This window comes from Delphinapterus leucas, chromosome 16, assembly GCF_059928025.1.
Source record: "Delphinapterus leucas isolate spDelLeu-1000000601 "Yukka" chromosome 16, BTC_Dleu_Yukka2, whole genome shotgun sequence".
Taxonomy (NCBI): domain Eukaryota; kingdom Metazoa; phylum Chordata; class Mammalia; order Artiodactyla; family Monodontidae; genus Delphinapterus; species Delphinapterus leucas.
This window is the reverse complement of record NC_143144.1, coordinates 78,310,775-78,325,807: the sequence shown is the minus strand read 5'-3', so window position 1 is coordinate 78,325,807 and position 15,033 is coordinate 78,310,775. Positions and strand designations below refer to the sequence as shown.

The window sequence follows — 15,033 nt, the reverse complement described above, 5'->3', positions numbered from 1 at the left end:
CTTCTCAAATATCTACTTAAAGTTCCTTTGCCCTCCAGCTAACTTTGGGATGTTTCAGAGGGGCCTTGAGGCATTTCAGAGAGAACTAGTTAATAGTATCATTTGGTGTGTTAAATTACATGGAGAGCATTATCACGAGTGATAAAACTATTTAGAATATACTGTATGGATAAATGCTATTAATACAGACATTCTAAAAATTATATAAAATTTCTGAAATTTGGATATGTCCTGGTATATTATAATTCTAGTTGTTATCTTAAAAATGTCGTATGTCACAGCAACTTGGTTAAGCTTCTTTGTCAAAAACATTGTAATCAGATCTTTAGCCTTGACTTTTTAAGTCCCTTATCATTCAAAGACACTTAAACTGACGCTTGGCAAAACTGCTTCATCTTCAAGAAGATTTACAGAAAGGACTTTTTGACAAGTACAGTTTTTTGATAACTTTTAAATCATACTGCTGAACTGGGTAAGATATTCAAAAAGTCTAATGGAAACTCTGATTTCATAAAACTGTTAACAAAAAAGGATTAGTTACATAAACGTGAGTAAACTGAATATGGTTATAATTTTTTTGGTTTTGTCTGAAATACTACTGGCTTTTAATCTGTATTTTTCCAGATATAAGGAGACCTTTCCCTTAAGCTCATTATGACTTACAGCAATTTGGTAAATTATCCATTTGTAAGCAGAATTGAAACATTTACTTTTTCGGTCTGATCCCTCCAGAGGCTGGAAACTCTTAGGTTCCCAGCAGCTTTATCAGAGAAATTAGGAAGGCCACCTCCTTACAGATGCAAAAATCTCAAGGTATTTTGTGAACCTCAGGAAGCAAGGAATTCACCGCAATCTGTAAGGCAAACTCTTTGCCCCTGAGTTGGATGACACCTGGAGACCGCAGTGTCAGATCACACAGGTTAAGGGCTCAGCCCCACAACGGCCCACACTCCACATCCCCACACACCAACTGCAAGCCCAGGTTGTCACCTGGGCTTCAGACCCACTAGCTATACATGGGAAGTCCCCAGTCCCCCTCCTTGGGTTCATTTGATTTGCTAAAGCAGCTCTAGAGAACTTAGAAGAGCATATTACTTATGGGATTAATGGTTTGTTATAAAAGGATACTACTCAGGAACAGCCAGATTGTAAGCAGGTAGAGTAGGGGGTCCCCAGAGAGAGAGAACCAGGTATGGCTTTCTTGACATGAGAAGCCACTTTTGGCCTAAGCCATTTTGTGATCTAAGCTTGGCCACGATGCTTGCACTAAAACATGTCTAACTAATGATCTTAAGGAAAGTGAGTCAATGCAGGAAAAAAGGAAAAGAAGTCAAGAATCCATAGATCAGTGATAATATAGTCCCAAGGTCCTCTTCAAGGGATATACATCACAAACTGACACATATCTTTGAGTTCTGCAGGAGCTAAGGGCCCCATCCAAGAAAAGGATGATGTTGACCTTTTCTGACCCTTCAGTCAACTAAAGCTTGGACTCTATCAACCTTTGCCCCAATTCTATGTTAATTCTCCTCTGCTCGAGCCCCCTCATGAATATGCAGGTACCCTTAGCGTAAAACTTCCCCAATTTTGCTGTTGGGAAAGATCTCCTTACTTAGCAGCAAATAATAAATCCTTCTCCTGATCTTTGGCTTGGTTGTGAGAAATGGAATATTTCCTGCCATATCAGTAAACAAAGGATGTCAGTCATCAGCGCTTGCAGCCCTCCAAAGTGAGCTGGTGAGCCCTGAGGGAACTCAGGAAAAAAGAATACTTGCCACCTAGCAGCCATCAGACTGCAGCCACTCCCTACGGTGAGCCCTGAGGAAACTCAGGATGTGAAAATACAGGATACTGGTCCCAGCTAGCTGAGGTGCATATCAAAGGAATGATTTCAGTGAGCCCAGACTCTTGCATCTTCCCATACAGTCCTCAGTTGTCTTCTGGCTCGACACCCACCAAGAGGTGAACACAGTTTTTCGGGTAACAGGATAAAGAGATGTATAGGGCAAGATATGGGGACAGGTATCAGAGCTTCCATGCTCTCTTTCCAAGAGAACCACACTCACAGCACCTCAATGTACTCACACCAACTGGGAAACTCAGAACCCTGTCCTTTTGGATTTCTATGGGGGTTTCATGTGACCCCTGATTCAACCTCTAGCCCCTCGTCCCTCCCAGGAGGCTGAGTGGGACTGAAAGTTCCAACTCTCCAAGCCTGTGGTTCATTTCCCTGGCAACCAGCCCCCATTCTTGGGTGTTTCCCAAGTCACCTCATTAACATAAACTCAGGAGCGGTTGAAAGGAGCTTGTTTTGAATAACAAGACACCCATTTAACCTTTAAGGCTCTGAAGTGATTTCAGGAACTGAGGACAAGAGACCAAATATAACAAAAGATGCTCCCATTGCTCTTGTTACCTAAGAAATCCCAAAGTTTTGGGAGCTGTGAGCCAGGAGCCATGGAGAAAGACCAAAACATACATTTATTGTTACAGAGAAAAACCACAGGTCCAAAATGGCATCACTTGTGCTAAAGTGCATGATATCAAACCTAGATTTAATACGTGACCTAACTGCAGTTTTGACCTTCCCTGGAAGTATAATCCAGAAAATTTGGAATTTTCTGGTCAGTACCAATGAGACTGTCACTTGGGCCCTCTCCATCCCTCTCACCAAGAGGAAGCAGCAGCAATGTACCTGATAAAAGAAAAAAAACACCTGGGTGCATGCCTTCTCCCAGATGTCCTGACCCCAAATAGCCCTTTCTCTTCTTTTGCCCAACCCTCCTGTTTATAGAAAATCCTTCCATTTTGAACAGCTCTTAAGAATGACCTTCTGTTTACTAGATGGGATGCCACTCAATTCATAACCATTGAATAGAGCCAGTTAGATCTTCAAATTTACTTGGTTGAATTTTGTTTTTTAACATTATTATAAATCACAACATCAGAACTCGTAATACAGTGAGATTCATTTACCACAGCCTGAATTCCATCTTCCCTCTACACGCTGGTTCGATTTTATTTTTATATATAAAATAACATTCACCTTTGTGGCGTATGGTTTCATGGGTTTTGACAAATTCAGAGTTGTGTATCCAAACACAATTCCTCACAGAATAGTTCCATCCCTCCCCAAATTCCCTCATGTTGCCCACTTTGTAATCAACTCCTTCTCCTATTTCGTTGGAAGTACAATCAAAACTCTAACCAAGAATGTGTCCAATGATTACCTTTTCCGAGCCTGCATCCAGAAGACAGACGCAGACACACACACGCGCACAGCCTTATAGTCACCAACCTCAACCTGATCTTTCTCGTTCTCTGAAATGATTATCTCAGAGCACTCAAAGCTTCACCCCTCACTGGCAGCTTATAACCTCTTCTACTAGAGAAAATAAATGCCAACAAATGGGAACCGCCTCAACTTTTCACCACCAACCCCATACATTGTCCTGCACCTGCACCTATTTTTTCTCTTCCCTCTTAAGGCCAGTCCCTCTACCTCTTCTCTGGATCCCACCCCTCCAACCTCTGCAGGGTGCTCAGCCATACTTTTGTCTTCCATGTTTTTTCCATTTCTCCCTGCTCTAGTTCTGACCATGTGAGCCATCCTTGAGCCTGGCATCTGCCTCCGGAGACCAGCCTCTCCCCTTCCTTCCTTCACAGCCACACATTGCTGAAGAGTTGCTCTACTAGCTGTCTCTACTTCACTCCTCAGCCCACCCCAACATGGCTCTGCCCCCCACCAATCAGCAGGATCTCCTCCCTTCAAGATCAAACATCTCCATGCTTTTCGGAGTTCAATTTATTCACTGCAGCTGACTCAGTTCAGCTGAGCACCCCCTCCTTTCAGATGCTCCATCTCTCCGACTCCCAGGACACTCGGCTCTCATTCTCTTCCCATTCGTTCCCGCCCCACGTTCCTCAGCCCCCTCTAGCTTCTCCCCTGCGCCCCATTTGACCCTGAAGTGTTGGGGAAGTTTGACAAAGACTCTCCTTAACCAAAGGAGTCGAGCTCCTCTTTCTGCTAGGTCCCAGCCTTGGGCTGAGTACAAGTGCCCCTCTATCCAGTTTTAGTAAGAATCCTGCTGGGACAGATTAATGAAAATCTCCTATCCTTGGTATCTCATCACTTTGGTCCACCTTTGGCAAGATCCTGTAGAGCGTGGGTCTAGCAAGGATCCCCCTCATTTCTGCTGTTTTCTCTTTTAATTTTCCACCCACTGACCCCCACCCTGCTTCTTGGCTATAAATATCCATGTGTCCTTGTATTTGGAGTTGAGCTTTGATCTCACATCCCTACTGCAAAACCCCAATGCAGTAGTCCCTTCCTGAATAAAGTCTTCTTTACCATCTTTTACAAGGGTCATGAACTAGTTTTTTTTTTTTTTTTTTTTTTTTAACAAGCTGTTGTAGTGGGTGGAAGGGAATGGACGGACCCTTATACTTTATGGGTTAGTGTAAAAACTGATGTAATTATAAGGCCAGCAGGTCCGGGGAAGGGCCCAGGGAGCCAGACGGAACCCCCGCCAAAGTGGCTGATGCAACCAACACCTGACACTGCCACAACACCCAAAAAGGGCTGCTTCACACAGCAAGCACCTCCCCTGCGTCCACCCCTATAAATTTTGTTCGCGCCCACACCCGGGCACGACTTCTCTGGCCCCTTTCTCTCGGATCAGTGAACCTCGCCCGGGAGCGTTCCCAAATAAAGCTTGCTTAAGCTCTCCTCCGGTTTTTGGTGCCGTTCCTTATAGTAATTACTGTCCTAAGTGATAGTAAAGATAGACATACATGTCCTGAGGCCCAGCAATTCCATTTGAATTCATATGCACAATTATAAACATGCAAAGAATGAAATGACATCTGAAATGGTGAAAAATTAAGAATCTAATTATCAACAAAGGAATGCATAAGTCGTGGTATATTGATTTAACAGTATATTTTACAGCAGTTAAAGTGAACTAGGGAGCTACATATATCAACATGGATAAGTCTTGAAAATATATTAAGCACAAAAAGTAATTTGCAAAAGGATTTATTCAGGGAGACAGCGTTAATGCACACTTTAAAAACACCAAATGTTAGTATATATTCTCATTGATACACACAGATGTAGTCTAAAAACAGGAAGCATACACATCAGCCTCAGGAGTGTCGTTATGTTGTGATTTCTCGTGTTAGGATTCCCTCTCCTTGTGTGAAGCTCATAGCAGTTGAGGTATGTTCAGTAAGTCAAGGTGGAGTCATGGCAGAAAATGTGGAGTCCCAGCGTCTTATTGTGATAAATTAAGAGTGTTAAGGAATTTGTCTGGTAAAGCCTCAGGAAAACCATCACTGAAACAGAAGGAGCAACTGCTGGAGACAAGACCCCTTGGGCACCGTGACCATTACACCTACTGGCCGACTCCTTAGAACACTGAGATGACTTGAAGGGTCTTGGTTGGAGGACTCGACTCCTCGCTGCTGGGCTGTTGCAGATGGGGCGCTGCCAGAAGGCTCTGCTGGAGCAGAAGGCGACTTTGCCTCCATGCTTGTCTCCACACCCGTTGCTGGACCAGGACTGCCACTCATGCTGAAACACCTGCCTTCCGGACTTCTGGGAGAGCTTGTTATCCCCTTGTCTAGTTTCCCTACTTTGACTAACCCGTGCTGTGTGCTAATTGTGTGCAATAAACTGAGAAACTGAGATCAGCTACCTTTTGTCTGATCTCCGGTCCTGTGATCCAAAACTGGCCTCACTGCTGGGCCCCGGTTACAAGTTACTTCTGTGGAGAGGGTGGAAGTGAAGGGTTTATGTCGGAATTCTCTTATTTCTTAAAAAAAAAAAAAAAAGGACAGCAAAAGCAGCTTGTGTGGAAATGGGTGCCAGTTGTACTATTTCTCACACTTACCTGTGTTATTAGAAATATTTAATAATAAAAATTTTGATGTTAAGATGTTTTAAAATGAATACCTGAACCACGTATTCTTCGGGCTTTCAAAGTAGGCTTGTTTTTAAAAATGCTAGATATAGGTCTTAAATAATATGTTCAGCATCACACTACAGAACAATTTTATGGACTTCTTAAGAACCTAACTGCAAAATATAATTATACATAATTAAACTAAAGAAACTAGTTTATCCTGGGAACTTTTACCAATGACTCTATTAGTGTCTTTGAAACAAGTCCCCCTGAGATTTAAATCAGGGGTTGCCACTCTTGGCTACATACCCAGATCACCTGGGGGTGCTTAGACTAAAAGATTTCAGCCCCACCAATTTGGACTCCGATCTAACAGACTTAGGATGAAGCCTCGGCTTCTGCATTTCTAAAATGCTCCCTGAGGTGTGTGAGTGGAAAAAAAAAATGGTTGCCTGCCAAATCAGTAAACAAAGGATGTTGCAGCCATCAAGCCATCACATTACAGCCATTCCATTGGTGAGCCCTGAGGAAACTCAGGAGGAGACAGCACAGGGTACTGGCCCCAGATAGCTTAGGTGCATATCAAAAGAATGATTTCAGTGTGCCCAAAACTCTTGCATCTTCCCACACACAGAAAAGTGCTAAATTCATTAACTTGAGATGTCTGGTTTTCTTTTAATTATCAGCAATCTTTTGATGTTCCTACCACCCGGTCTTTGGTGCAAAAACCCCTATATATCTGGGCCCCTCCCTTACCTCTTTGGAGCAGTCCCTCAGAGTGATGAGAGGCTGTCTCCCCAGCTTGAAGTCCTCAGAATGTCCGCTGAATAAAACAGAATTCTCATCTTTTAGGTTGTGCACTTTTTCAGTTGACAGGTGACTCTCATATGTAGCATGAGCTGGAATCTGTGTTTACATGCTTGATTCATGTCACCCCTTATAACTTTCAAAAGCCAAATTATTCGCTTGTTGAACAAATGATCCACAACTGCACCTTCCCTGCTCCCCCTTCACCATGCCCCCAGTTGTCTTACTTAAGACTTTTTGGTTTGAACAGGTAACTATGTTCAAAAAAGCTGTTGCCCTATTTCCCATCCAGCCCACTTTCAACATCCTCCATAGGGGATAGGGGAGATCCTTATGTATCCTTCTGGTATTCTTCATATACAAACATAAGCAAGTAGAAATATAGTTGCTTATTTTCCTCCTGGTCCTTCTAAGAGAGCATACTATGTACCATATTCTGGCCTATTTATCTATCTATCTATCTATTTATTTATTTCCCCATGTAGCAATATATTCTGGAGATGTTTCTAACATGTAACAGAATTCCCTTTGTTATTATAAGTAATGCTGTAACAAGGGAGCTCTTTGTTGTGAATGTCTATCTGTATCTTGACTGTGGACTTGGTTACACAAATCTACAAGTGATAAAGTACCACAGAACTATATGTGCACATTTCTTGGGAAGAAAACTTCTCTACTGCCTTAGGTTCTAATGGTAGAGGTTTGGTGGGGGGGGGGGTAGGAAATGACTGACAATAAATGGATTTATAGGAGAAAAGACAGTTTCTTTATATCTACAGATGTACTTTCAGGAGGCTTTGTTTAAATTTAGATAATGTTTCTTGTGGCTGCTGAACGGTCAAATGTTTTGGGTTTAGAGTAATTTTCATGCCACTCTGTTGGGCTATCCTTTCCTTGGCATTACAATAATATCAATTTCCTGGCTTCAATAACTGTACTACTGAGATACAACCACGGGAGAATCTGAGTGGACGGGGGGACCTCTCTCTACTATTTGTATTTATGCAACTGCCTATGAATCTAATTACATGCTGCAAAGTAAAGTTTCTAAAAAAAAATGCTGCAATGAATAACTTTTGACGTACATTATTTCACACCTGTAGCACAAGCTAGAAGAGGGAAATCTCTGTCAATGTTAAAAATAAATTCAAAATACTGACAAATTTTCTCTAATTGTCCTCCGTAAAAGTTAAACCATTCTCACGCCCACTAGCAAATATATAATGGTGCCTGTTTCCCTAGAATCTTGCCAAAACAGCTTGTAGGCCAGTTTTTTTATTTCTGCATCCATCTCATAGGTAAAAAAACATTGTATCACGAAGTGTTCTTATAGCTGTCTTTCATTTACGAGTTTGCACCCCTTTTCATACATTTAAGAACATTTCTAATTCTGTTTTTGTTTACTCATGTCCTGTGCTCATTTTCCTATTCAGTTTTTCTTTTTTTTTCCTATTGATTTCTAAGAGCTCAATATAAATTAAGGAAATCAGCTCTTTGGTGACAGGTGTGAGCAAAACACAGAGCTTCCCTCATCATCCAGTTACACGAGGGTAAAGTCGCAACCCACTATAGTCTCCCACCAACAGTGTACCCTAAACGTAATTCAGACTTTTTTAAAAACCTGCAGGCTCAAGGAAGCACTCTGTGCTTTCTACAAAAGGGTCCCTAGATGGATATATTATCTCAGGAAGAATTTCAATGACCCTAGATTCTTCCTGTGCATAAAAAAAAAAACACTAAAATCATTAACTTGAAGTATTTGTTCCTTGTGATTAGTATTAGTCTTTTATCAAGATGTATGCTTGACTGCGTGTCTTTCCCTGCCGAAACCTTCGTATATATGGTGGCTCCTCCCCTACCTTTTTGGAGCAGTTTGGTTTGAGCTACTCACTGAGAGGCTATCTCCCAGGTTTAGTCATCAGTAAGTCCCTGATCTCACAACTCTCATGTTGTGCATTTTTCTTTAAGTTGACAGAGGAGCTGCAAATTTTTTTCAACCACTTTGTCATCTGTCTTTTAATTTTGCGCATAGTTTTTTTGTTTTGACACGCAAAAGGTTTTGATGTTTATGTTGTCAAAATTATCAACCTTTCTTTGATTGATGCCTTCCAGCTTTAAATTAGGATGACCTTCCTTACTCTAATAAAGGGATTTACCCATGTTTATTTTTAGAATTTTATGCATTCTATTTTTACATTTAATCTGAGTTTTTATATAGGCTAAAGATAACAGATGCATGAACAAAATTTTTCTTCTAAGTCCTTTTTGACTTAATAAGTCCAAAAAGCTCATATGATTCCAGAGCTAGATAATTAGAGTGCTCACTCTTGGTAAGCACATTTTGATGGTATTTTTTAATGTCCTCTTGCAATGAAGCAACTTTACAGATCAAGGAAAGGTAAAATAATATTACGTTATAATTAAATGTGAAATGTTAAAAAAAAAAGACAACAGGCCCCAAATGGAATCACCTGTGCTAAGCCCACATCACCAAACCAGACTTAATACCTAAATTAATTAGTTTCAACTCTTCCCAGGAGTGGAATCTTAGACCAGTCAATCTGGAATTACCTGGTCAGCACTAGTGAGGTCATCTGCTTGACAGACCCTGCTGTCCCCTAAAGGAAGGTGACTTTGTCCCAATCATCTCCCTGCTAGCAACTTTCTAGTCCCACCCCCTCCTGCCTATAAGTCTTTTATTTTGTATAGCTCTTTGGAGCTTCCTTCTGTTTACTAGACGGAATGCTGCCCAATTCATGAACTGTTGAATAAAGCCAATAAAATCTTTAAAATTTATTCAGCTGAATTTTGTTGTTTTAACAGTAAGATACTCAAAGAAGGATCTTGTAGCTCAAATAACCATTCTCCAAGTTGGTGGAAACTAAAGAATATTTTAAAATTAAATTAACACAGTGAGATATAATTACACACCTATCAGAATGGCTAAAATAAAAAAATTACCGACAATGCCAACTGCCGGCAAGGATGAGGAGAAACTGGATCTCTCATACACTGCTGATAGGAATGTAAAATGGTAGGGGGTCATGTTGGAAAACAGTTTCGTGGTTTCCTATAAAAATGCAGTTATCATATGACCCAGTAATTGTACTCCTGGGTATTATCCTAGAGAAACGAAAGCTTAAGTTCAAATAAAAACCTGCACTCAAATGTTCATAGCAGCTTTATTCACAATAGTCAAAAACTGGAAACAATCTGGATGTCTTTCAATAGGTGAATGGTTAAGCAACCGTGGCATGTCCCTATCATGGTATGGGGACCCACGTGGAACCTCAGATTCCAATAAAGATTATTCCAAGCCGAAGACATTTGAGATTCAACAGATGCAGAAAAAAGTCTTCTTATCTGACTAAAAGAAGCAACACTGGGAAATGAGGCTACTGTAAATCCCCTCCTGGGGGACTTTATGGAAAAGACCACTCATACTTAAACACTGTTATCATCTTTCTTACCTCATATCTGTTCAAAAATCTGTTTGGTCTTTCCTAAAGAACTCTATTTGTTTTTCCCATAGAATCAATTTCTCCCCCCTCCCATTTCCCTACTAAGTATATAAACCTTTAACTTTATTTAATGAAGCTACTTCTTTTGTTGGCTTCCCTATGCATATCAAGTAAACCTTTTCCTCAGGTTAATCTGTCTTCTGTCAGTTTAATTTGCAGGCTCCACACGCTAAACCCAAGAGAGGTTTTTTCCTCCTTTACAATGGAATACTACTCAGCAATAAAAAGGAACCAAGTATGATTCAGGCAACAACTTGTTTGAATGTCATAATAATTATGTTGAATGTAAAAAGCCAATTCCAAAAGGTTACAAATACATGATTCCATTTACCTAATAATCTTGAAATGATACCATTGTACAGGTGGGGAACAGATCAGTGGTTATCAAGGGTTATAAACAGGTGGGGTGGCGGAGTAGGGATGTTGTGTAGTTATAAAAGGGTAAAACAGGGCTTCCCTGGTGGTGCAGTGGTTGAGAGTCCACCTGCCGATGCAGGGGACACGGGTTCGTGCCCCGGTCCGGGAGGATCCCACATGCCGCGGAGAAGCTGGGCCCCTGAGCCATGGCTGCTGAGCCTGCACTCCACATACGGGAGAGGCCACAACAGTGAGAGGCCCGCGTACAGCAAAAAAAAAAAAAAAGGGTAAAACAAGGGCTCCTTGTGCTGACGGAACTGTCCTGTAGTTTGACAGTGGTGGTGCATACATGTGATAAAACTGCACAGAAGTGTACAAATTTATGTGTAAAACTGGAGATACCTGAAAAAGATTGATGGTCTGCATCAATGTCAATTTCCTGGTTGTGATACTGAAATATAGTTTTGTACAATGTTACCTTTGGGGCAAATTGGATAAAGGGTGTGCAGGATCTCTTTGTATTAGGTCTTATAACTGCATGAGATTCTACAATTATCTACTGAAAATAAATACTTTTAAAGAATTGTATCACTCCTCCCCCACACCCAAAAAAGTAAATTAAATTCCTTTAAAATTAGAGAAACCAAATGTTGTAGCTTTAAAATTATAGGAATTGGTATGGCTTATGAGAATTATATCAATGATTTAGAAGAATTAATGAATAAACATTTTATTTCTTATGCCAAATACTGTGTACTGGTTGTTTAAAAGACATATATTTAGGAGGTATTCCAAAAAGGAAGTAGTAGTAGAAAGAAGGTCCTTCATGTGAAGTTTTTATATAATAAATACGAGATTAAACACCAATGTGCTTAATTATGCTCATCGCTTGTTACCGCTTTAGGGTAATTAACCTAAGCAAAATGAGAACAGTGATTTTCTGATGCTTTTGCGCTCCGTGGATGTAAGGGTTAACACTGCATATAAACAGTTCTGCAGTAGGCCAGTATTTAAAACAGGATTTAGGTCTGACAGCTGTGGCTCACTGTGTAGTCAGTAGATGTCAGAACTACACTGGACACACCTTCTCCTCCTGCCTTAGGTGCTGAGGCAGGCAGAGTCACGCCGAGGCAAATTTCCCTTATAGCCAAGAATGATGAGGAGGAGGTGTGATGAGGATTTGCTTATAAAGGGGAGCAGAATATGCCACCCCTAAATATGCCACTTTGGCACACTGATCGTGTTTTAAAAATAATTAATTATTTATTTATTTTTGGCTGCGTTGGGTCTTCGTTGCTGTGAGCGGGCTTTCTCTCTAGTTGCAGCGGGCGGGGGCTACTCTTCATTGCCGTGTGAGGGCTTCTCATTGTGGTGGCTTCTCTTGTTGCAGAGCACAGGCTCTAGGCACGCAGGCTTTGGTAGCTGTGGTGTGTAGGCTCCAGAGCGCAGGCTCAGTAGTTGTGGCGCACAGCTTAGCTGCTCCGTGGCACGTGGGATCTTCCTGGACCAGGGCTCGAACCCGAGTCCCCTGCATTGGCAGGCGGATTCTTAAAACACTGCGCCATCAGGAAAGTCCCCACACTGATCATTTTGAATTAAAGATACTTAAGAAATAGCAGTGCAAGAAGGATACTGACCTCCTCTGTCCCCCCTGAAAACAGGAAATAATCTCTCCTGTGAAAGGTACTCTCCCTGCACCAGGAGGGTAGAGGGCATCCTCATCAGGACAGGGAACTGAGGGCAGAGGAGGCTGTATGAACAAAGCTTGTTACTTCCTCACTAATTAGCTACCCCAAGCCCAAACCTCTTTTTCTTCTCAATTCTTCACAAATGTACCGAAAGAAATGTTTCTTTGTCTAAAGAGCATAAAAGCTGCAGGTTTTGGTCACTTCTTTGAGTCTCATATTTTTTATGGGCTCCTTTAAGTACAGAATTTGTTTTTCTCCTGTTAATCTGTCATGCCAATTTAATTATCAGACCAGCTAAAGAACCTAGAAGGGAAAAGGGGAACAGTTTTCCTCCCCTATACTTATTAATGCTGTTTTATCCTTCAGGGTTTATATGTTCTTTTGTTCAGTAAATTACACAATACTTATTTCTCTATGCCCTAATAGTTCAAGGACTTCCAGTCTTCTACTAAGCAACACTTTACTGAATTCTGACTAAACCTGGGATGTCCATTTTAAGATCTGACTTAAGTACTGCATACCTGACTTTAGATTTTAAAAGTTGATCCTGGGACTTCCTTGGTGGTGCAGTGGTTAAGAATCCGCCTGCCAATGCAGGGGACACGGGTTCAAGCCCTGGTCCAGAAAGATCCCATATGACGTGGAGCAACTAAGCCTGTGCACCACAACTACTGAGCCTGCGCTCTACAGCCCACGAGCCACAACTACTGAGCCTGCGCTCTAGAGCCCGCGAGCCACAACTACTGAAGCCCGCGCGCCTAGATCCCGTGCTCTGCAAAAGAGAAGTCACCGCAATAAGATCATGCACCACAACCAAAAGTAGCCCCCGCTCGCTGCAACTAGAGAAAGCCCGCGTGCAGCAATGAAGACCCAACACAGCCCACCCACCCCCCCGCAACCAAAAAAAAGAGTTTGATCGTTTCTGTTTTCATATGCCCAAGCCAAAACTTTGGCACCAGAATCTCTCTAATCCCTGCTTGCTTCCTCCCGAAACAGTAGCTTCTGTTCTCAGGTGTTCTCGAAAACTACTAAACAGGTAACCTTTCCCTTCCATCAGTCTCAGGCTCCTCATTCCAGCCCCTAGTAGTTCCTAACAGTATCACCACCTTCTAGAAGAAGAGTAGACTGCCTCGGGAGTGGGCTAAATAAACCAAGACAGGGTACAGTGCCAGGAACCAGCATAAAGGAGACCTGTTTGCCTTCCGTGTGACCTTAGCCAAGTCAACAAGTTCTCTTTCCCAAACTACCAGTGTACAAAAACAAAACCAGAGACTAACTTCCCTTTATTTCCAGAGGAATCTTAAAAGGTGGGATTATTAATGAATTTTTTAAAAATTGTGCAATTAACTTGGGTCCAATACCTTACCAGGTACTGGGAATTTCTTTGAGCCACCCTCCTTTTCAGGGAAACCAGGCTGGTAGCAGAAAGAACAGTTAAGATAGAAGTAAGGACACCTGAGCTCCAGACCAGGTGTGGCATATTCCAGTGCCCCCAGGTGAACACCAAACCGAGTCAAGGGAGCACCAGAACCTCAAGCAGTTCTTCATGGTTCAATGGACCAAGTTCATGTGCTGCCTCAATTTTCAATCCGTATCTCCATAAATTGACCCTGGGTTAGGGGGCTGTATTTTGAACTTCTCAAAAAACACTTGCCTCTGCTTTCCTTGGGTTGTTTCCTTTACATGGCACAAACTCTGCTTGTACTTTTGCTCTTAAGAAAGGACTGAAATATCCCTCTACTTCTTTTGCTCCAATTCTGAATAAAGCATGTTTGTCACAAAGCCTCCTCTGATATCCTACATTTATTCTCCTTTTGCTTTGCCTTTCTTCACCATTTACCCAGAATGGTCTGTAATGTACTCCAAAGGCTGACTTGTACCCTCCTGTGCTTCCATTCCCTCAGACGCCCCATCCCTCATCTGTGGCTTTGCCTGTCTCCTACTTCTCTAGCTCTTATTTTTCTGCTGGTCTCCAGATCCTCCTCCTGTCCAGCTTCCAAAACTCTCCAGGGGTACACTTTACTAACACTTTTTAAAGTCTAAAAGAGAATTAATTAATTTTCCTTCTGTTCCCCCTAAACTACGTTTCCTCCAGACATCCCAATCTTTGCCCACCACTAAGCCACTCCATTTAGAAAATGTGGAGTCCATCTAATTCCTCCATCTCAAGATAATTATCAGCTCTTCTCAAGTCTATTAATGTATCTTCCTCGCTAACCGTCAGTGGTATCGCCCTAGCTGAGGGCCTCATTACACCACAGGTGAACTTTTGAAATGGGTCTAAGTGGTAGCTGTGTTTTTGAGTTCCTTCTGCAAGCTACTGACCATTTAGCTTGTAAAACTCTTTGGCAAACAGCACCTCAGAATCTCAACCGCTCCTGTTGGAATCTTGAAGATCGATTCGTATAGTCAACAAACTGGGTACAGCAAATAGGTTGAGAGTTTTTTACCAGGTTGTAAGGAGAATGGTCCCTTCTTCCCACCCTTCTGGAGCACACAATAGTACAGGTCTACACCAGCGGTACTCAATCAGGGGCAATTTTGCCTTTGGTTGTCACAACTCCGGGGTGCTAAACATCCTACAGTGCACAGGACAGCCTCCCACAATTGAGAATTATTTGGCCTCAAATGTCAACAGTGCCAAAGCTGAGAAACCCTGGTCTAGCACTTAGGAAAAAAGGAATCAAGACAAATAGGAAATGTAATCATTGGGGAAAAGCGACATCAGAGAAATGACATCTCTACAAAATGCCT

At 41.9% G+C, this 15,033-nt stretch overlaps 1 protein-coding gene across 6 annotated transcripts in view; it reads right to left on the bottom strand.

Moving 5' to 3' along the window:
- ACADSB (acyl-CoA dehydrogenase short/branched chain) overlaps positions 1 to 15,033 on the bottom strand; it is a 64,626-nt gene that overhangs the window by 48,215 nt on the left and 1,378 nt on the right. The gene's annotated exons all lie outside the window — the stretch shown is intronic.